Raw genomic sequence first — 22,860 nt, forward strand, 5'->3', positions numbered from 1 at the left:
GCCCACTCTGGAGAACACTCCAAGTAGGGCCCGTGCCACCACAGGTGCTGTAGTGGTCCTAAGGGGAATAGCTTCAGGATACCTGGTGGCGTGGTCCACCACCACCAGTATAAACTTGTGCCCTGATGCTGTCTGGGGTTCCATTGGTCCGACAATGTCGATCCCCACTCGTTCAAAGGGTACCCCCACCACTGGTAGTGGTATGAGGGGGGCCTTTGTCGTGCCACCTGACTTACCACTGGCTTGGCAAGTGACACAGGAGCGGCAAAACTCCTTCGTATCTTCGGACATGTGGGGCCAGTGAAAGTGTGGAACAATTCTGTCCCAAGTCTTATTCTGGCCTAAGTGACCTGCAAGGGGAATCTCGTGGGCCAAGGTGAGAAGGAAACCTCTCAGAGACAAGGGGATGACCAGCCTCCTGGTCGCACCAAGTTTGGGGTCTCTTGCCTCGGAGTACAGGAGTCCATCGTCCCAGTACACTTTGTGGGTACCTGTGGCGTTCCCTGCAGCCTCAGCAGCGGCCTGCTGTCTGAGGGGTTCAAGTGAGGGGCAGTCTAACTGTGCCTTCCCCAGGTCTTCCCTGGAGGGTCCCCCTGAGCCCAGAAACTCAACCTGACCAGGTTCAAGCTCTTGCGGCTCAGTTTCCCTCAGTTCTTTAAGGTCAGCCTCCTCGGAGACTTGATCCACGACCTGGGGCAAGGGGGAAGGCGAAGCCTTACCCTTACTGCTCCTTTTCTTGGAAGGTGTCTGGTCCGTTCTTCCAGGATCCAGCACCTGTTCAGTGGGGCATCTTTTGGCCTGTGACCTGGTCACAGCAAGGACATGTGCTGGCAAGCCTAACATCTCCATGTGAGTCCTCTGCTCCACTTCTGACCATTGTGACGTTTCCAAATCATTGCCCAACAGACATTCTACGGGGAGGTCTGAACTAACCACAACCTTTTTCGGGCCACTTACCCCTCCCCAGGAGAAATCAACAACTGCCATACTGTGATTGGTAGTGACGTTGCTGGCATTGGTCACTAGGTAACTGGTACCTAGCATGATCTGTCCAGGGTCCACGAAGTTAGGCGTCACCATGGTGACACTGGCACACGTGTCCCTGTAGGCCTGAGCCACTCTTCCATTTATCAAAGGTGTCTGTCTGTATTTGCCCAAAGTATTGGGACTGGCATCAGGGGACATATCCATATCCCCTGTACAGACAAGGACGGCCTGAGTGAGCGTGCCGACTAAGTCGTCACTCCCCTCGGTTCCCAAGGTTAACCCAACTAATGCCTTGGGAGGCGCACTACCACTGCTGACTGTACTAGGGGGCGCAGGTGCCTTAGGGGCTGCAGTGGCAGGAGTTTGCCCTCCTTTCTTGGTGCACTCACTAAACCAGTGAGTCTTACTTTTACAGTATTGGCACCACCTTTTTGACTGGCCTTCTTGAGTCTTCTTCTTCTGTGAAGCCTGACCCCCACCCTCTTTGGTTTGTTGGGGACCTGTCGAAGACTTCTGGTCATTTTGTTCGTTCTTGTTACCCTTTTGGTCTGCTTTCTTCTGACCACCCTGGTTCTGATTCTGGTTCTGCTTGACCCTTGTTCTGACCCATCTGTCCGCCTTCTTTCCCAATTCTTGGGGAGAGGTCAGATCCGAGTCGACAAGGTGCTGATGCAACAATTGGTTCTGACAGTTGTTTAAAATCTGTTCTCGCATGATAAGATTGTACAATCCTGTGTAATCAGTAACCTTGCTACCCAGCAACCAGCCTTCCAAAGCCTTAGTGGCACAATCGACAAAGTCAGCCCAATCCTGAGACTGAATTTTCTGGGTGTCCCGGAACAGCACCCGGTACTGTTCCGTGGTTAAGCCGAACCCATCAATCAGTGTGTTCTTCAGGACTTGGTAGTTGTTAGCATCCTCAGCTCTTGTAGTGAGGAGCTTGTCCCTTCCTTTACCTTCAAAGGAAAGCCACAGTATAGCTGCCCACTGACTTGGGGGGACGCACTGGACAGTGCAGGCCCTCTCCAAGGCAGTTATCCACTTGTGGATGTCGTCCCCTTGTTTAAAGGGGGGCACTATTTTACTCAGGTGTCTAGTGTCTATACCCCTGTCTTTCTCTCTATTGAGAATGCTGCCACCAGCGGGATCTAACCCACTTAATTTCTGCTCTCGGGCCAAGGCAAGTCTTTCTTTGGCGAGGGCAAGTTCTTCCCGCTCGATCCTCAGATTGACCTCCCGCATCTTTGCTTCATGCTCCCTCCTCTGAGGGGAAGTCATTCCTCTCTGAGAAGATGCCTGAGAGACATGTGTATGAACCGATCTGCCAGAGCCTCTGGAGAGAGACCTAGCTCGTCCGTTCCCAAGGTTAAGCCTGCTTGAGCGTGGGCCCGGGGCTCCCCTAGCTCCATTCTCATGCCTGCTTAAGTTGGTCCTTGTAAGTGTAACGCCCTGAACGTCTCAGGATCGTTTAACAGACACGACAATGAGGACGCAACCACTTGTGAAGGGTTAGTTCTTTTAATGAAGGCAAATAAAATACAAAGAACAAACAAAAGTTATAGTCACTGGAATCCTCCAGGCTAAGTACGTTACCAGCCCACAGCACGGATGTCCTAACCGTCCTCTGCATATACGCCGATCCCGGCGTATGCCAACAGAGGGCAGAAATGAAATGGCCGACAATGCCAATCGGTAGGCTGTGAGGGGCACGAAGAGTGTTGGGGAGAATCGAGGAGTCAGGGAAACACCCAGCCGGGGTCTCTACCTGAAGGGAGCAGCCGCTCAACCTCTTCCTCAGACTGCACCGGGACGCGGAGTCACCTCCTGGTGATGCGTCACCGATACCCCAATCACAAGCAAGAAGACTGAACCGAGAGCAGCCGCTCGATCGATCCTGTGGACTTCCGAGTCTGTAACGCGGCAAACACCTCCTGGTGTGCGTTACAGCTGGCAGTCCCTGTGTCTCTGGTCGGGCTGGGAGTTACGACTCCAACCAGCAAAAGCGCCACTGCGCTTGGACTCAGCCGAGTCAAAAAGCGAAGCTCAATGGTTGACCGGTAGAGCTTCCGGGTCCTTCACAGGTGATGATGGGGCAAGACACGGCCCAGGGAGTAACGACTCGACCTACCTCCGTTCTTGCCTTACTGGAGCACCACTCCGGAACACTGCTCTTCACGAAGCAGGTACGTCGGTGTAAACACAATATCCGACAGCCTTGTACCTCCCGGTTCCTCCCTTTATAGGGCGTGTTTTCCTTGAGTTATGTAACAGCTCTCCTGTTTACATAAGGGCGTGTTTCCCTTGAGTTATGTAACAGCTCTCCTGTTTACATAAGGGCGTGTTTCCCTTGAGTTATGTAACAGCTCTCCTGTTTACATAAGGGCGTGTTTCCCTTGAGTTATGTAACAGCTCTCCTGTTTACATAAGGGCGTGTTTCCCTTGAGTTATGTAACAGCTCTCCTGTTTACATAAGGGCGTGTTTCCCTTGTATGACAGGAATTCTTGACAGTACATCCTCCCTCTCAGCGGCTCCCCACGGGTCCAGCGCTGGCAGGAAAACGCCGATGGAACAAGGAGACCAAGCGCGGAGCATGAACCCCTTCAGCCGGTTCCCATGAATGCTCCTCCGGGCCATAGCCTTTCCACGCAACCAGGTACCACAGCTTCCCCCTGCGCCATTTGGACGCCCGTATGCCCGACACTTCATACTCCACCTCCGACTCCACGCATACCGGCCTAGGTGTCCCAGACGGCTTGGAGGGTGCTGGTTTGAGCAATGATACATGAAAGACAGGGTGTATCCGCAATGACTGGGGCAAGCACACCTTCACGTTCACGGGACCCATACACTTGGTAATTCGATAGGGGCCCATGTACTTGGGATGGAACACACTGTTCTTTCGAAACCTCATGTTTCTTGTGGATATCCAGACGTAGTCTCCAGTGCGGTACAGTGGCCCGGGCCTTCTCTTCCTATCTGCCGCAGCCTTGTATCTTCTCTTGGCCTCTATTAGGACAGCCCTTGAGCGCATCAACGTGTCTTTTATGTGTGCCACCCTGTCCGCTGTGGCGGGAATCCTGTCCTCTCTGAACGGATGTAGAAATGGCAAGAACCTGGGATGTTGGCCATAGTTGCTATAGAACGGAGATGACTGTGTGGAGCTGTGAGTGGCGTTGTTATAGGCTATCTCTGCAACCCATAGCAAGTCGACCCATTCTTCCCTGCCCTGGTCCACAAAACATCGCAGATACTGTTTGAGCGTTTGGTTCAGGCGCTCGGTTTGGCCGTCCGTTTGAGGGTGGTAGCTGGTGGACAGGGCGGTCTTAACATGCAGCGCAGTGCACCAAGTCTTCCAGAATTGCGCAGGAAACTGCGACCCCCGGTCCGACACGATCACCCCAGGTAATCCATGCAGTCGTACCACATTCTTTAGGAGTAGTGACGCCAATTCCCCGGCCGTAGGGACTCTCTTGCAGGGGATGAAGTGCCCCATTTTCGTCAAGTAATCCACCACCACCAGTATTGCCGTCATCCCCTGGTCTACCGGTAGGCCCACCACGAAGTCCAGTGATATGCTATCCCATGGTCTATCCGGGGTCGGAAGTGGATGTAAGAGCCCTTGGGTTCGGCCATGGTCGGCCTTCATGGTAGCACACGTAGGACACTCCTGTCCCCACCTCCTGACATCCACTCTCATGGTTGGCCACCAGAAATGCCGTCCCATGCTAGCCACCGTTTTTTCAAAGCCCAAATGACCTGCGCATGGAGAGTCATGGCACCAGATGAATGCTTGTTTCCTTAGCCTAGGCGTGGGTATCAATAGGCTCCTGCCCTTCAGGGGTATCCCGTCCTTCAGCTGCCATTCTCTGTGACTGAGGAGCCACCTCCGCCATGCGAATGACCTGATCCCTCTCTTTATTCCCCTCAGGAAAGTATCCGGTTGGATAACCCCCAATACCATCCTCGGGGAAATGATGGAACGCTCGGTTGCAGGCAATGGTTCCTTAACTGCAGATTGACGGGACAGGGCGTCCGCCTTCCGGTTTTCCGTCCCCGGCCGATATGTGATGCGGAAGTTGAACCCCGCAAAGAAGATCATCCACCGCAGCTGCCTGGGAGAAAGGTGTCTAGTGGCCGTCATGAACTGTAGGTTCCGATGGTCCGTGTACACCGATACCACATGTCTTGCCCCCATCAACCAATGCCTCCATTCGGTGAAGGCGTCCTTGATTGCGAGAAGCTCCTTCTCCGCAATATGGTAGTTGCGTTCGGCGTCGTTGAGTTTGCGGGACATGTACGCAACGGGATGAAGCACCCCTGTGTCGTGGTTGCGTTGGGACAAGATAGCCCCCAGCGCCACATCCGACGCGTCCGCTTCCACCACGTAGGGGAGATCCGGATCGGGGTGAGCCAACACCGGCGCCTTACCAAAGGCGCTTTTCAGGGCCTCAAAGGCTTTGTTCGCTTCAGGGGACCAGACAAACTCCTTGGACTTCCTCAGTAGCTGTGTGATTGGGGCCACCACTCCTGAAAATCCATCTATAAACCGCCTGTAAAAGTTGGCGAAGCCAATGAAACTTTGGACGTCCTTCACGCTTTGGGGCACCGGCCATTCTTTCACCGCCTTGATCTTTCGTTCTGCCATCTCCTGTCCCTCTGGACTCAGCATCACTCCGAGGAATTCCACGGATGTGACGTGGAAGTCACACTTGCTGAGTTTACAAAACAGCATGTTTTCCCTCAGCTTTTGGAGCACAGCTTTGACGTGGTGTACGTGCTCCTCCACACTGGACGAATAGATGAGGATGTCGTCGATATATACGACCACGTAGATATCCAACTCCTCTCTGAATACCTCATTCAAAAAGTACTGAAAGGCTGCCGGGGCGTTGCACAGACCGAACGGCATGACGAGGTACTCAAAAAGGCCGAACCTGGTCTTAAAGGCGGTCTTCCACTCGTCTCCATCCCTCATGCGCACCAGATGGTATGCCCCTTTCAAATCCAACTTGGTGTAGATACGAGCTTTCTTGACCTGTTCCAGAAGTACACTGATGAGAGGCAAGGGGTACCGATTTTTTATGGTTATCGCATTCAATGCCCTAAAGTCCACACAGGCTCTCAGCTCCCCATTAGCCTTCGGGATGAAGAAGAGTGGCGAGGCGGCCGGAGACTTGGACGGGCGGATGAATCCTAGCTTGAGGAGTTTATCCAGGTACCCCCGGAGATGCACGTTTTCAGGCTCCGTCAGGGCATAAAGCCTGCCGCTGGGAACGCTGGCCCCTGGCACCAGGTCGATCTGGCAGTCAAACTGTCTATGTGGTGGTAGCACTTCCGCCTTCACCTCATCAAATACATCCTCAAAACTGTGATAAGCCTGGGGGAGAGCCACATCTTTTTCTGCCGCTGTAGCCACCGTCTGACTCCCGCTCTCATCTGCGTCAAGGGATTCCGTTCTTATTCCACAATGCAGGATGCAATACGGTGACGTCATTTCGATGCGATGTGTTGGCCAATCCACAAAGGGGTTGTGTTTCTGTAGCCACGGCAATCCCAATATGACGCCATATTGGGGCGCTCGGATGATGTTAAAATCGATTTGTTCCAAATGGTTCCTCCCATATCTCATCGGAAGGACCCCCGTGTGCTGTCCGATGGGCCCCGTCACCAATCGCCTTCCGTCTACCGCATAGACGTCTTCGGGTACTGCTTTGGGAAGAAGCACTAGCCCTAGCCTGCATGCCTCGTTGTGGTCCATAAACATGCCAGTGGCCCCTGAATCCACCATGGCCACAACGGGTATCCACTGGTCATGCACTCCCACATGCACCGTGATAAACAGGTGTCGTTGTCCCTTAGTGACCGAGTTGGAAAGTGAAGGGATGGATGAGTGACTCCGAGATGCCCCTTCTCTGGTCTTGGAGTCCTCTAGTTTTCCGCCGGTATGTCCACCACGGCTGTTACCGACCGGTTGGCCCGATAACGTGACGTCTTCGGTTTGGCAGGGCATTCACGTACGTAGTGGCCTTTTTTGCCACAATATAGGCACAATCCTTGTTTACGGCGTGACTCTTTCTCCGTGGCTGTGAGGCTCGCTCCTATTGCGCTGATGTCCATGGGTTCTCCCTTGGATGCGGTGGAAGTTTCAGGACTTCCCACCGTCACATAGGATGGAAGGGATTTTCCTTTTCTCCCATGATCCCCCTTTCTTTCACTTAGCCTATGTTCCAGCCGTAATACCAGGTTGATAAGGCCCTCACATGTCTTGGGTTGAGGGTCAATATGAGCCACGGCGTCCTTGAGCTCATCGCACAGCCCTTGATGGAAGAGCGCCGTCTGTTTAGCAACAGGCCACTTGGTTTCCGCAACCAGCCTTCGGAACGTGTTGAGATACTGCACCAGGTCGTTGGATCCCTGTCTCAACTCAAGCATTTCACGGTCCGCCGTGTACGAGTCAGCCCTTCTGTCGAATACCTTCAGGAATTCCTCGCGAAAAGCACCCCAATCACATAAGAGGGGGTCGTCCCTGCTCACCAGAGGTACGGCCCATTGTGCCGCGTTTCCAGCCAAATAGGATATAAGGAAAGCCACACGAGCCTGACTCGTGGGGAACGCCTTTGGTTTGCACGATAAATGTAGCGCCACTTGTGTGAGGAATACCTGCACTGTGTTAGGATCCCCACTGTACCTCTCTGGTGTTGCCAAGGGGATGGCTACCGGCATTTCCACTACTACCGCAGGGGTCTGGTTCGTGAGGGAGGTGCTGGGCGTGAGCGGGTCCAATTGGATAGCATCCAGTCTGGCTTTTACATCGGCTGTTTCTTGCCTAGAGGCAGCCACTTCAACTTGCATGGCCGCTAAAGCAGCCAGCACATCATCAAGTGTTGCCATGCCTGTTATCGACCGGGAGACAGTTAGTGTTATTAAGGTCGGATATTTTGTAACGCCCTGAACGTCTCAGGATCGTTTAACAGACACGACAATGAGGACGCAACCACTTGTGAAGGGTTAGTTCTTTTAATGAAGGCAAATAAAATACAAAGAACAAACAAAAGTTATAGTCACTGGAATCCTCCAGGCTAAGTACGTTACCAGCCCACAGCACGGATGTCCTAACCGTCCTCTGCATATACGCCGATCCCGGCGTATGCCAACAGAGGGCAGAAATGAAATGGCCGACAATGCCAATCGGTAGGCTGTGAGGGGCACGAAGAGTGTTGGGGAGAATCGAGGAGTCAGGGAAACACCCAGCCGGGGTCTCTACCTGAAGGGAGCAGCCGCTCAACCTCTTCCTCAGACTGCACCGGGACGCGGAGTCACCTCCTGGTGATGCGTCACCGATACCCCAATCACAAGCAAGAAGACTGAACCGAGAGCAGCCGCTCGATCGATCCTGTGGACTTCCGAGTCTGTAACGCGGCAAACACCTCCTGGTGTGCGTTACAGCTGGCAGTCCCTGTGTCTCTGGTCGGGCTGGGAGTTACGACTCCAACCAGCAAAAGCGCCACTGCGCTTGGACTCAGCCGAGTCAAAAAGCGAAGCTCAATGGTTGACCGGTAGAGCTTCCGGGTCCTTCACAGGTGATGATGGGGCAAGACACGGCCCAGGGAGTAACGACTCGACCTACCTCCGTTCTTGCCTTACTGGAGCACCATGTAAGGATACGTGGGTTGATCCGCAGGAGCGTCAGGTCCGTGAAGACAATTCTCAGTCTTCCCCTGCGGTTCCCCGTCTCTATCGAACACTAGAGAACCGGAGGACACGCCAGGGGAAAACAGGGAAACAAAACAAGGGAAGGAGGGTAAGACGTCAAGATAGTGGCAGAGGCGGATCCCAGGGTGAGACTCTTCTGTGCTGTAATGAAAGGTAGATTATAGACCATCCACATATAAGTACCTACAATTAACACCTTGCCTATTGTACAGTCCTACCTCTCGATATGCCCTTTCCTATGGAGAATCTTGTTCCCAGTCAGGAGGTATGAACCATGGAAAGTACAGTCTAGTATCCTATGTGACATAAAACACTGATTGAGAGCCTGTCCCACGCCCAATAGCCTCAGATCTGCCTTAAGTATCACTCACCCTTTGTGAACACCCAAAAGCCCCAATTCTGCAACAGGTTAACCAAGTTGATGTTGATAAAGGGCTGAAGACTACAGAGGAATAGAACAACAATCGTTACCTCACGCCCGCTCAAGGGTAAACCGTGTATATAAAGAAAGGTAGCGCACAGCGCTATTACCGTGTTTCTGATGTACACTGGTCAAACCATACCGGGGTCCACGCAAGTGCTCCACCTCCTTCCTTCAGTTCTTAGCCATGGAGGGTCCTCACAGAATGGGAATAGAAAGGGGGTCCGGAAGGGAAGAGGACCAGCTGGCGAGCAAAACGCTGAGGAACCACGAGCTATACACTCGAGACTTAATTACTGGGAGGTGCGCGGGGATGAGCGGCACCTCTCACTCCAGGGTATACCAAACCCGGGATATTTCAGCTGTTTAGAGGGAGCGGGTATGCGGGGACCGACTGACGAAGGTGCAAGGAACAAAGCACTTAACAAGGGAATATGAATGTAATTTAGGAGTGGAACAAAAACACAGAACCAGAGCACACACTAGACGCCACCAACAGGGAGTGATTGCAATAGTAAACACAAACGGGGGAACCAGCGCACTCACAAATCTTGCGGAGTCACAGAGACTACTGTGATGCAAGAATGGAGCACTAACCACCAACTTGATGCATCCGACGAAACAACAGAGAGTGGCGCTTCCAGAACGCCAAGGACGCGGACCGAGCCGCGAGAAACAACGAACAGTAAAGAAGGACTCCCGGGAACAGGAAATCAATAACCGGAAGACAGGCTACACTAACTAGGACGGAATTAGATTCCAGGCTAGAACGCTAAGCGCGTTCGTGATATCTCAGAGTCCTTATATACTGGACCGCCTGCCGCTCCTAACCGTGGGGCATGACAGCACACTCCCCCCACAACGGTCCCCCACCCATTTGGGCTTATCTGGATATTTGAGGTGGAACAGACGAAGGAGACGAGGAGCATGCACATTATCAGCGGGCTCCCAAGTACGCTCTTCCACTCCATACCCCTTCCAGTGCAACAGGTACTGGAGAGCGTTACGCACTATGCGGGAGTCCACAATCGCTTCAACTTCATATTCTTCGGCCTCCCGAAGAGGGATTGGAGCTGGTCTTCTAGGGATGTGGGTACCAGGTACGACAGGCTTGATCAAAGAGGTGTGAAATACAGGGTGTATTTTGAAAGATACAGGCAAATCCAGTTTCAGGGCTACTGGGTTTATCACCTTTAGCACCTTATAGGGGCCAATGTAGGTAGGGTTGAACTTGCGTGGACCTCGAAGAGCCAGATGTTTGGTGGAAAGCCACACCCTATCCCCTGGTTCATAAATGGGTTCCAATCTACGGTGTAGGTCTGCTCCCTCCTTGTATCTTGTTTTGGCGGCTTCCAAATGTACTAGGGTGGTCCTATGGATATCTTGCAATAACCTTATGAAGTCGTTGGCTGCTGGTGTAGGACCTCCCGGGGAAACCCCTGTAGGCAACAACTTGGGATGAAACCCACTAGAACAATAGAAAGGCGAGTGGTTAGTGGAGGAGTGTGGGCTGTTGTTATAAGCAATCTCTGCTACCCACACCCACTCATCCCACTCCGTGGGCTTCAGCAAGACCTGAGTTCTAATGTATTGCTCGAAACATTGGTTGACCCTCTCTGTCTGCCCGTCTGTCTGTGGATGATGACTCGAGGATAACCTGACCTCTATCCCCAGCAAGGAACACACCCCCTTCCAAAACCGGGAGACAAATTGGGCCCCCCTATCCGACACCAAAACTGATGGAAAGCCATGCAAACGGACTATCTCCCGCACAAACACTGACGCCAGCTCAACTGCCGTGGGCAAGCCGCCCAATGGGACAAAGTGGGCGACTTTAGAAAACAGATCCACCACCACCAGCAAGGTGTTGTGCTTGTGGGAGGTTACAGGTAGGTCAACAATAAAATCAAGGGACACCGTATGCCATGGACCAGGTGGAGCAGGGAGAGGTAAGAGCAACCCTACTGGATTTTGGCGGGACACTTTTGTCTGAGCACAGACGTGACAGGTCTTAACATAAGCTTCAATATCCTTAGTCATGCCTGGCCACCAGAACCGTTCTCTGATCACTCTGGTTGTCTTTTTTATCCCGGGATGGCCCGCCAGGGCATGGGAATGGTACCAGTGCAATACTTGAGTCTGCAGTTCTTTGGTGGGCAATACCACTCCCCCCAATACACACACATACCCATCTTGGACGGTAGTGGCACGGGAACCCACTACTCCCCCCATTACGGATGACTCCTGGCTCTGTCTGACCTGGGCGAGGAATTGTTCTTCCGTGACCACCCCACCTATAAAGGCTCCCCTGGGGACAATAGTCGGGGATTCCACAGGCCTCTCAGGAAGAGCAAAACCCAAGCGGGACAAGGTATCGGCCTTCCCATTCCTTCTACCCGGTCTGAAGTGGATATGAAAATCGTACTCACAAAAAAATTGTGACCAGCGGATCTGGCGCATGGACAATGCCTTGGCTGACGTTAAATACTGGAGGTTACGATGATCGGTAATGACAGTTGTCCGGTGTCGGGCGCCTAATAGATACTGCCGCCACTCCTCGAAAGCCTTTTTAATTGCAAGGAGTTCTTTCTCCCCAACTGCGTAATTGTATTCTGCCGGGGAAAACTTGTGGGAAAAATAAGCCACTGGATGAATAAGGCCACTGACAGGATCCGTTTGACTGAGAACCCCCCCCACAGCTACGTGAGATGCATCTACCTCTACAACATAAGGCAAGGAGGGGTCTGGGTGGTGTAAAACAGGGGCACGAGTGAAAGCGAGACGCAGCTGTTGAAATGCGTTCTCCGCTTCTTTGGACCATGAATATAGGACACCCTTCTTGAGGAGGGCCGTGAGGGGAGTCGTCAAGTTGGAAAAGTTTTTGATGAACCGCCGGTAGAAGTTGGCAAAGCCCAGGAAACTCTGCAATTCCTTGACGGTGGTGGGCGCCGGCCAAGACAGGACAGCCTTTACTTTACCGGGGTCCATCGCCAACCCCCACGGTGACACCACGAAACCCAAAAAGGGCACCTCTTGGGTGTGAAATGTACACTTCTCCAACTTGCAGTACAATTTGTTCTCCTGGAGGCGTTCTAATACCCTCCGTACATGACACAAGTGATCAGACAGGGAACCAGAGTAAATCAGTAGGTCATCGATGTAGGCTATCACATAGTCTTCGAGCATGTCCCTCAGCACTTCATTAATAAAAAACTGAAATGCCGCCGGGGCATTGCAAAGCCCAAAGGGCATCACAAGATATTCATATAGCCCGTACTTGGTACAGAAGGCTGTCTTCCACTCATCTCCTTCCTTGACTCGCACCAGGTGGTAAGCTCCACGTAGATCTAATTTCGTGAAGTATTGTGCGCCCCGAACCTTGTCAAGGAGGGAGGAGATGAGGGGTAATGGATACCGGTTTTTTATGGTCACTAGATTCAGCCTTCTGTAGTCTATGCAGCATCTTAATCCCCCTTCCCGCTTGGGTATGAAAAACAGGGAAGAGGAGGCAGGAGAGCGAGAGGGTCGGATGAACCCCTTTTCCAACATATCATCCAAATATTCCCTTAGGTACGTATTTTCTTTCTCTGTAAGGGAGTAAACCCGACTGCAAGGTATTCTGGCTCCCGCCTCCAAATCGATACGGCAGTCATAAACTCTATGTGGTGGTAAGGTATCAGCTTCTTGGGGATCGAATACTGCCTTCAAATCATTGTAGCAGGTGGGCAGATCAGGTTCCTTTCCACTGGTTTCCGAAACATCGGTTCCCTGAGAACTAGCTATCACGATCTCCTGTCTTTTAGTGGCTCGAAACTCCAGCGTGGACTTTTCCCAGTCAATTATGGGGTTGTGGAGCTTCAACCACGGAATACCCAACAACACCGGAATATGTGGAGACCTAATCAAATCAAAAGACAGGTCCTCTTGATGTTGGGGCTCTATACTCAAGTGAAGCCTCACTGTTTGATGGGTTACGGGCCCCGAGACAAGAGGACTGCCATCAATAGTAGTGACCTTATTGGAGTACGTCTTCTCTTGACAGGGAATTAGGTTAGCTTTAGCCCACTCCACATCCATGTAATTCCCCGATGCCCCGGAGTCTATCATAATCCGCACATGAAGACCGTAGCGCGCCAATGAAAGATAAGCGGTGACATACAAATGGGACGCGGGCGATGATTCGTGCTCTACAGAGGAGACCGTATATTCAGGACTGCCCGGGAGCCTGGTCTCGGAAGACCCCGGACACTCTAGTTTCCCTGTCGGTTCCCTGACTTTGGCTTTACCGGACATGCTCTCAGGTAATGACCGGTCTTACCGCAATACATACAAAGATTTTCGGTTCGTCTACGTTGACGTTCTTCGGGCGTCAGAGGGCCCCGGACCACCCCTATCTGCATGGGTTCCGGTTCATCCATTGACCTAGGTAAGTCACCTTTTCTTTCTTTGGAAAACACATAGCGGGGTTCTCCTTTCCCCCTTTCGTGTTTCCGCTCACGTAACCTATGGTCGATCTGTACCACCAAGTCAATGAAATCTGAACAGTTACGAGGTAGGTCTACAATTTGTGACAATGCGTCTTTCAATTCGTCCCGTAGCCCCCTGTAAAAGAGAGTGCAACGTTTTTCCTCTGGCCAATTCGCTTCTACTACTAATCGCCGAAAGGAGGTTATATACTGCACCAGCTCATGACTGCCTTGCTTCAGGGCCAATAATTCAGTGTCCGCAGCATGAGTATACGTATGTCGGTCAAAGAGTTTACGGAATTCCCTGTTAAAGGCTGCATAATTGTATAATAAAGGGTCGTCCCTATCCACCAAGGGAATGGCCCAGTCGGCTGCGGTCCCACTGAGATAGGATATGGTAAACGCCACCCGAGATTGGTCAGAGGGGAAACAGTGCGCTTTACATACAAAGTGCAACTGGCACTGACTGAGAAACGCAGCACATCTAGTCGCATCCCCCGAAAAACGCTCCGGAGGAGCCAAGGGGATAGACTGGGGTGTAGTAACTTGTATAACGGGTTGTTGAACTACACTTCTTTCTCCCGAGGATGTATCTCTATGTTGACCTTGCAGGGCGTCCACTCGGGCTGCCAAGGCCTGAGTCTCAGCTTGTAGATTTCCTATCATGTTGGCTACATCCGCCAACGTGACCGGCACTACGTCCATGACGCTCGGGCAGAACACACTCTATTAGGCTTAGCGTTCTGTAAGGATACGTGGGTTGATCCGCAGGAGCGTCAGGTCCGTGAAGACAATTCTCAGTCTTCCCCTGCGGTTCCCCGTCTCTATCGAACACTAGAGAACCGGAGGACACGCCAGGGGAAAACAGGGAAACAAAACAAGGGAAGGAGGGTAAGACGTCAAGATAGTGGCAGAGGCGGATCCCAGGGTGAGACTCTTCTGTGCTGTAATGAAAGGTAGATTATAGACCATCCACATATAAGTACCTACAATTAACACCTTGCCTATTGTACAGTCCTACCTCTCGATATGCCCTTTCCTATGGAGAATCTTGTTCCCAGTCAGGAGGTATGAACCATGGAAAGTACAGTCTAGTATCCTATGTGACATAAAACACTGATTGAGAGCCTGTCCCACGCCCAATAGCCTCAGATCTGCCTTAAGTATCACTCACCCTTTGTGAACACCCAAAAGCCCCAATTCTGCAACAGGTTAACCAAGTTGATGTTGATAAAGGGCTGAAGACTACAGAGGAATAGAACAACAATCGTTACCTCACGCCCGCTCAAGGGTAAACCGTGTATATAAAGAAAGGTAGCGCACAGCGCTATTACCGTGTTTCTGATGTACACTGGTCAAACCATACCGGGGTCCACGCAAGTGCTCCACCTCCTTCCTTCAGTTCTTAGCCATGGAGGGTCCTCACAGAATGGGAATAGAAAGGGGGTCCGGAAGGGAAGAGGACCAGCTGGCGAGCAAAACGCTGAGGAACCACGAGCTATACACTCGAGACTTAATTACTGGGAGGTGCGCGGGGATGAGCGGCACCTCTCACTCCAGGGTATACCAAACCCGGGATATTTCAGCTGTTTAGAGGGAGCGGGTATGCGGGGACCGACTGACGAAGGTGCAAGGAACAAAGCACTTAACAAGGGAATATGAATGTAATTTAGGAGTGGAACAAAAACACAGAACCAGAGCACACACTAGACGCCACCAACAGGGAGTGATTGCAATAGTAAACACAAACGGGGGAACCAGCGCACTCACAAATCTTGCGGAGTCACAGAGACTACTGTGATGCAAGAATGGAGCACTAACCACCAACTTGATGCATCCGACGAAACAACAGAGAGTGGCGCTTCCAGAACGCCAAGGACGCGGACCGAGCCGCGAGAAACAACGAACAGTAAAGAAGGACTCCCGGGAACAGGAAATCAATAACCGGAAGACAGGCTACACTAACTAGGACGGAATTAGATTCCAGGCTAGAACGCTAAGCGCGTTCGTGATATCTCAGAGTCCTTATATACTGGACCGCCTGCCGCTCCTAACCGTGGGGCATGACACACCACTCCGGAACACTGCTCTTCACGAAGCAGGTACGTCGGTGTAAACACAATATCCGACAGCCTTGTACCTCCCGGTTCCTCCCTTTATAGGGCGTGTTTTCCTTGAGTTATGTAACAGCTCTCCTGTTTACATAAGGGCGTGTTTCCCTTGAGTTATGTAACAGCTCTCCTGTTTACATAAGGGCGTGTTTCCCTTGAGTTATGTAACAGCTCTCCTGTTTACATAAGGGCGTGTTTCCCTTGAGATATGTAACAGCTCTCCTGTTTACATAAGGGCGTGTTTCCCTTGAGTTATGTAACAGCTCTCCTGTTTACATAAGGGCGTGTTTCCCTTGTATGACAGGAATTCTTGACAGTAAGCCTGCCGACTACCACTGGACCTTTGTCTGCCTCGTCTCCCGATAACTCGTCCTCGTCCTCCTCCTCTGTGTGGAGGTCGAGGTCTGGGTCACCGAGGGTTCCCTCTAAGGGAGGCATGTTCCCATCTGCACTGGGGGGACCTGGGTTAGAGGACCTCCTAGCATCGTACGCCTCTAAGAGACCTATCAGTATTGCGATGGTAGGGTTAGAACCCTGGTTTAGCTTCCTGGAGGCACACAGTTGTCGCATCTCCTTGAAGCTAAGAGTTGCATATCGTGACACGACCTGTGGAGGGTCACTGACCACTAAGGGAGTCTGCGAAGACTCTCCGTGGATCGACATGCTTTTCTAGTGAGGTGTAAGTGTTGCACCTACCTACACTATGGGTTTACCTACTGATCCCTTGCTAAGAGTTGTAGTCAGGGTGTGCTAAGCCCTGTTACACTACAACAGCCGGTTCAGTAGAACTCGGAGTATTCTAAGTTAAGTTATATGTACCTGGGTACTTATGTGATCTTTCACTGCGATATTCTTAGGATACGTGTGTGGTAAAACAACAGCAAGCTCAAATCCCAACCGCTGCTCACCAATGTGAGAAGTTGGCCTGATATGTAGTGCTCACTATTCTAGTGATCACTGTGTATCATTCCAAACGACCCTTATTGATGATTGGTTGTAAGTCAACCTTTTAGACCAGCTATCCTAGTAGCGTGGATACGAGCAGTCTTAGGCTAAACTCTAGAGGGCGTGTTAAGCCAGCTGTTTACCATCACATATACCCCTTGAACACCAAGTGAAAGGACACCACACAAGTTGTTATGAAAATAAAAGGATATTTATTTATAACAAGACTACCCTGGCTCTTTATGAGTCAGGGAGCTAAGCACACTACAAAACTCTTAGGAAAATACTTCGGTTGCACAATTTACACAAATGCCCGAGGGGCACGAGAAACCATCTACACTAACAGTGAAATGCGAATGGTTAGAGTCTGGAGGTACTGATTCCGGAGTGATCCGATCAGTGGGACTAAACGAAAAAAGGAACTGGACACTTGTAGAGCGAACCTGCGATGGAGCACCGAGATGCTCGAGTTACCTAGCCCGGAGGCTGCGGCTGCGTGAAGTTCGGCAAGATGTCGGGAGTCCTCGTGTAGTCTCAGGAGCCTGAAAGAAGAAGTTGCTGGCAGGCGACCAGTGACGATGTTCAGGGCGATCCAAGCCTGGATCGGTGATGAAGGAAACCTGAAAGCAGAGGGGACTCAGTTCTCAACCGCTAGCCAGCGATCGTGTGGGTACCAGGAGGGTACCGGCTGAAGTCACCTCGACCAGGTGAGTGGGTGACGTCGGACTCGGCTGTTCCTCGGACAAGGAGGCGCGGCGGCGACCAGGAGGGAGGGCGAGCTGTCCCACGAAGGTGTCTGCTGTCGATGATGCTGGGCCCAGGAAGGGGCAGCGGATCTTGGCAGTGGCAACCCAAGCGGGGGAGTCAAGATGGCGTCGGGAGAGGACCAGGAGGGTCCGTGGTACTCCTCTGTTGAAGGGGAGCAAGAGCCAGTCTGGAGCAACCAGACTAGTGATGAAACCAACGTGGTGCGTCGTGAAGAGGGCCACAAGCCGGTCGGCAAGTGGTCGAACAACGCGGTGAACAGCAAGGAGCGGAAGGGCCCCCACGCAGATCTCGTGGATGCTGGGGAGACAGACTTCGATGCTGGAGCTGCTCAGGGTTTAGGGCTTCTCAACCCTAGGTGCACTCACTCGAGGGTCCCTCGGTGGGCGTGTTAGATAAGCGTCGTGCAGGTTCTGAAGATAGCCGGTCCCGCAGGTCTCGTCACACCTACGACTCTCAGCTGGGCTGATGAGGTAGGTAAAAGGTCAGAGATGGCAGGGAACTCGGGTCTCGTCGAGCTGGGCAGTCTTGATCCGTAGGAGACGTACAGCAAACCGCAAGCGCTTAGGTGGTGCCTGCTGGTGCAGGGTGGCTACTCCTTAGCCACAAGGGAGAGTCTTCAGAAATAGTCAAGAGTTCCTTTCGTGGAAAGTGGTTCGTGATTCGGAGTTATCCGATTATCTGATTATCCAATTTGGGAAGGGGACGCGCTCCTACCTTTATTCTAAGAAAAGGGGCTGGCCCGTGACTAGGTTCTACCTATGGGTGGAGCCAGGAGGGGGGTGGTTACACCCCTATCCTTTGTCCGGCTTCGCGCCAGCTCAGGGGCTGGTGTGCCCCCGAAACTGGTTTGAGCCGGGCTATGCACAGTGAGCACCGGGGTGCCACTTGCAATCACCTTCCTTTCAGCCCTGCCTACCTGGGATACACAAACCCTGTCTGGGACGGTGCTAACACCGCCCTCGACAGGAAACCCTTTGTCCAAGCCCCCCTTGCTGGAAGGTCCCCCAGCAGCAGGAGGTCAGACTTGTGTCTGGTGGCAGCATCCATTTTGTGATGCTGAGGCTGGAGTCAACTTTAACCGGGGTTCAAGGTTACTTCCATGTCGTGTCCCTCTAAAAGGGGGGAATGCTAACCCCGTCACCAGGACTGGCGAGGGGTTCGTATTCCCATTCGTATGACACCTTACTCGACATGTATAGGTGAGGTGAGGCCAAAGTTAGCAATTGCATTAAAAGTAGTTGGCCCGCGTCACCATGGAACGGCTATTAGGACTTGGTTCCGCAAGCCGTCGACGGGCTCAGCTCGCGCCAGAGCACCGTCCCACATGATTCCCTGCACTCTGCCTTCAGGATTGATAAGGCCTGCTATAGGAGTGACTGATAGGAATCCATGTGTCCATTTTAGGGTTTAGGTGTAGGAATACTACACCTACAGCAACGGGTGATTACACCACGTGGCCCCAGCTGTCGTGCAGCCAGTTGTGTCAGATTTGGGCGGCCATTCCAGGGGTGGCATAATACATGCTTCAGCCCCTGGTAGGCCCTGGGTACACCGATGCCCTGGATACCCGTGGTATGCTGAGACAGGGACTGACAAGGCGGCCCAGTTCCAATTAGTGGATGCACCTAATGTACATGTGTGTTAATTTCGAGAGAGAACAGCTAGGCTGTGGGTCTGATTGGCAGGCCCACAGCCGGAGAAAGTCGTAAACCAATGAAGCAAAAGCAAAAAATCTGGGTGATCATAGGATTGCAGACCCTACTCTCCTACACTCTGGGCCTCTGGGTTGTCGAGGCTCGGGTATCAGCTTGTCATCTCACCCTGTCGAGCATCTCAGGGTCTCTCAGAACCTCAGCATTCCGCCAACGCTAGTTCCGTGCTCTCAGGGCCGGGCGCCGATCCGGGCACCCGGCGCCGCAAAGGATCCTCCCCATTCCTCAGTGTAATGCAGTGCAAGCTGAGGCTCCCCTCCACGTTATCTTTAGTCGTGGTCTCCTCTCCACTGCTGCCGTTCGTCAGCCAACTACCGCACCCGCCTCTCCCTGCAAACTTTCGCGCCGTCCTCCAGGACCAGGGGGGGAGGGAGAAGCCTTCCGCAGTGGGTTGTCAGGTGCCTCCGCTCCGTCTGCAGACCATGCCGGGTTGGTATCTCTCCAAGCCAGCTCTCCGCACATAGCTCTGACCTCCTCAATCGACTCCGTCATCCAGCTCCGGATCTCAAACCGCCGCCTCCACCCGCCTCGCGATCGCCGTCTCTGATTCGCGCCCCACTCCCGGGCTCCTCTCGGCTCCCGCTATCGCCCAGTTATCAACCCTCTCTATTTTGCCGCAGCACTCCTCTGCTCCGGTGCTCCTCGCGCTCCTCTCCGGCCTCAGTGCACCTCTCCGGCCGCAGCGCGGAACAGCGACCGCCCGCTCAGGCTCCGGATAGTTTCGCAGCCGCCATCTTGTCTTCCGTTCGTGGCGCGCCGCAGTCCTCGGCTGTCTCCCTCTCCGCCACTTTCAGCATCCCTTCATTTCGTAGCAAAGTGCTCCTCTTCACATTGCCAGCTCTACGGTCCGGCGCACGCTGTTTCGGGGTGCCGCTTTCAGCTCCTATTTCAGGATTTTCGCCCGGGCCTCGGCGGAGCAGCAGGCTCACACGTCCGCCTGCATTCAAACCCTGGCCACGCCCCCTATAGGCCCGAATGTTGACAGAAAATCTGCTTAATGCAGAGAATACGAGGTCCGATGTGGATCCATTAAGAAAAACAGGACATCGTCCGCATAGAGGGCGATCTGATCGGAAAAAAACCCCGGCCATTCGAAGGCCCTCACCTGTGCGTCGATTTGAACCCATGAGGCGAGTGGTTCCATAGCTAAGGCAAATAGATACGGGAAGAGGGGGCACCCCTGCCGGCTGCCGCGTCCTTTAGAGAAGGGATCGGATATCGCACCTGCCACTCTAACCAAGGCCGAGAGGTCAGTATATAATAGTCTAATATAGGACATGGGTGGTGGTCCTATGTTTAGGCGCTGTAAGACAGCAAACAAGTAGGTCCATCCCAGCGAGTCAAATGCTCTATCTATGTCGGCCCCCCCAGGTGATCAATTGCCACTACTGCATTGTGTGCCCGTCGAATATTGACGGGTCTCACGATGAGGCATAAAGCCGGCCTGATCTGGTTGAACCAGTTCCGACATATAGGGGAGGATACGATTGGCCAAAGCTTTGGCCAATAATTTGGCCTCCACGTTCAGCAATGAAATAGGGCAATACGAAGAGTGTTGATCTGGAGGTCGGCCAGGTTTGGGGAATACCACGATTTCAGCATGTCGGAAGTCCGGTGGGAGTCTACCCTCCTCGAGGGCCATGTGTATCACTTATAAATAATGGGGATGGAATTGAGATTAGAACCATTTATAAAACTCACACGGGAAGCCGTTTGGGCCTGGTGCCTTACCGGAGCGCAAGTCACCCAGGGCAGCACTCAGCTCCTCAACTGCCAGCGGGGCCTCAAGATCCGCCCGTGCCACATCTGAAATGGCCATAGGGGGTAAATCGTCAAGATATTGGTGAATCAAGGGTTCCGGCAGGGCGTCATTAGGGGCATAGAGCGCTCCATAATAAGTCGCAAAACTAGAAGCAATTAGTGTAGGATCTGTGAGTGTTTGGCCATCATTGCCGAGAATACCCGGTATGCTTACTGGACGGAGAGCACGCTCACACAAACGGTGCAGAAGGGAACTTGATTTATCGCCCAATTGATACATTCTACTGTGGGAAGCCAGCCAAGCCTGCCTGGCCTTATCAAGCAGCGTGTCAGCATAGGTTTGTTGCAGAAGAAGCAGTTGGTGGCGAGTCTTTCCGCCGTTCACACCTCTACATCTCCGCTCCAATTCCAGGAGCTGGGCCTCAGTCCGAAGAAACGTCTCCCGGCATTTCTTCCGTTGAGCGGCACAATATGCAACATCCGCCCCCCTAATGGTGGGCTTCATAGCCTCCCAAATAGTTACTGCAGAACTCACTGTGCCCAGATTATTGGCAAAATAATCCATAATTGTCTGACATATGTGCGATTTATATTGGGAGTCCTGGGGATGCCACGGCAACAAACGCCATCGAAAGGGGGGGGGACAAGTCACCCCCAGGTGCAGAGTCAGGACCACTGGAGAGTGATCCGAGAAACTTCTAGGCAATGTATCTGTAGCAACGATTCGAGAATAGTATGTGTTTGGTATAAATATATAATCTAGCCGGGAGAAAGAGTCGTGGACTGCCGAATAATATGTATAGCTTTGTGTAGTCAGGTGTAGGTGTCTCTAGGTGTCTATCCATCACATGTCCCCCACCTGTGTCTGCAGTCGTGTATCCCTCAGTGTCTCTGGTGCAGCGTGCGGTCTCCACCTATCTTGAGTCACATTCGCTACGTCATTCAAGTCCCCACCTATTATAGAGAGGCCCATAGGCATCCACCCCTTTGGCTCTCGTACGGTTTCTTGGTTGATAGTTGGTGTTCACTGTGACAGAACTGGGAGCAACGTATGCAGTATCACAGTTTGCCAGACCTACCAGCTGCAGACTCTCTGCGCCTACTACACCGCCCTAAGCCTCGAGCCTCCTCCTGGGAGGTGTTCGAGACCCCTGCCTGCCAGTGCTCCACTTGTGCCTCTGCCTGCTGCCCGGCCCGACTCTGCCTGACTGACTCCGCCCCGGGGAGCCCGTAAAATCGGGTGTTATCGTGTGGGGTGACTTCTTTTCCTTGTATTGTTTTTCATTCCCTGTACTGTATTGTATTGTATTTTATTGTATTTTGTCTACTGCCATTCACCTGAGTGCCCTTTTGCTCCGTTTTCCCGCTTCCGTCTCCCGCCGCTGCTGACCCTGCGGACCTGATCCCCCTGCCCACAACCACTCCCGCCTCCCAGCTGCTCGTCCCCGCCCCTCCCCTACATAATGGCGGCCGCTGCGGGGGAGTGCGAGTAAGACCTCTGACCCTGGTCAAAGGCATACTCTCTCCCCAGCAGCTCCGTGCCTATGACACAGCCCTGAGCCTCGAGCCTCCTCCTAGGATGTGTTCGAGACCCCTGCCTGCCAGTGCTCCCCTTGTACCTCTGCCTGCTGCCCGGCCCGACTCCGCCTGACTAACTTCGCCCCCGGGAGCCAGTAAAATCGGGTGTTATCGTGTGGGGTGACTTCTTTTCCTGGTATTGTTTTTCATTACCTGTACTGTAATGTATTGTATTTTATCCACTGTTCACTGCCATTCACCTGTGTGCCCTTTTGCGCCGTTTTCCCGCTTCCGTCTCCAGCCACTGCTGCCCCACCCCCCTGCCCACAACCACTCCCGCCTCCCAGCTGCTCCTCCCTCCCCTACATAATGGCGGGCGCGCCGCTGGTGCACCGAAGCCGTGCCTAAGGCAATCCCGTCTGCACCCGTCCGCGACCCGACTGCGACCAGCGCCAGG

The 22,860-nt window shown here is 52.8% G+C and overlaps 1 protein-coding gene across 17 annotated transcripts in view; it reads right to left on the reverse strand.

Annotated features, from left to right (window-relative positions):
* The window catches only part of LOC146796177 (uncharacterized), a 1,057,178-nt gene that overhangs the window by 105,272 nt on the left and 929,046 nt on the right, over nucleotides 1–22,860 (reverse strand). The gene's annotated exons all lie outside the window — the stretch shown is intronic.

Source organism: Triturus cristatus, chromosome 10 (genome assembly GCF_964204655.1).
Source record: "Triturus cristatus chromosome 10, aTriCri1.1, whole genome shotgun sequence".
NCBI classification, from domain to species: Eukaryota; Metazoa; Chordata; class Amphibia; order Caudata; family Salamandridae; genus Triturus; species Triturus cristatus.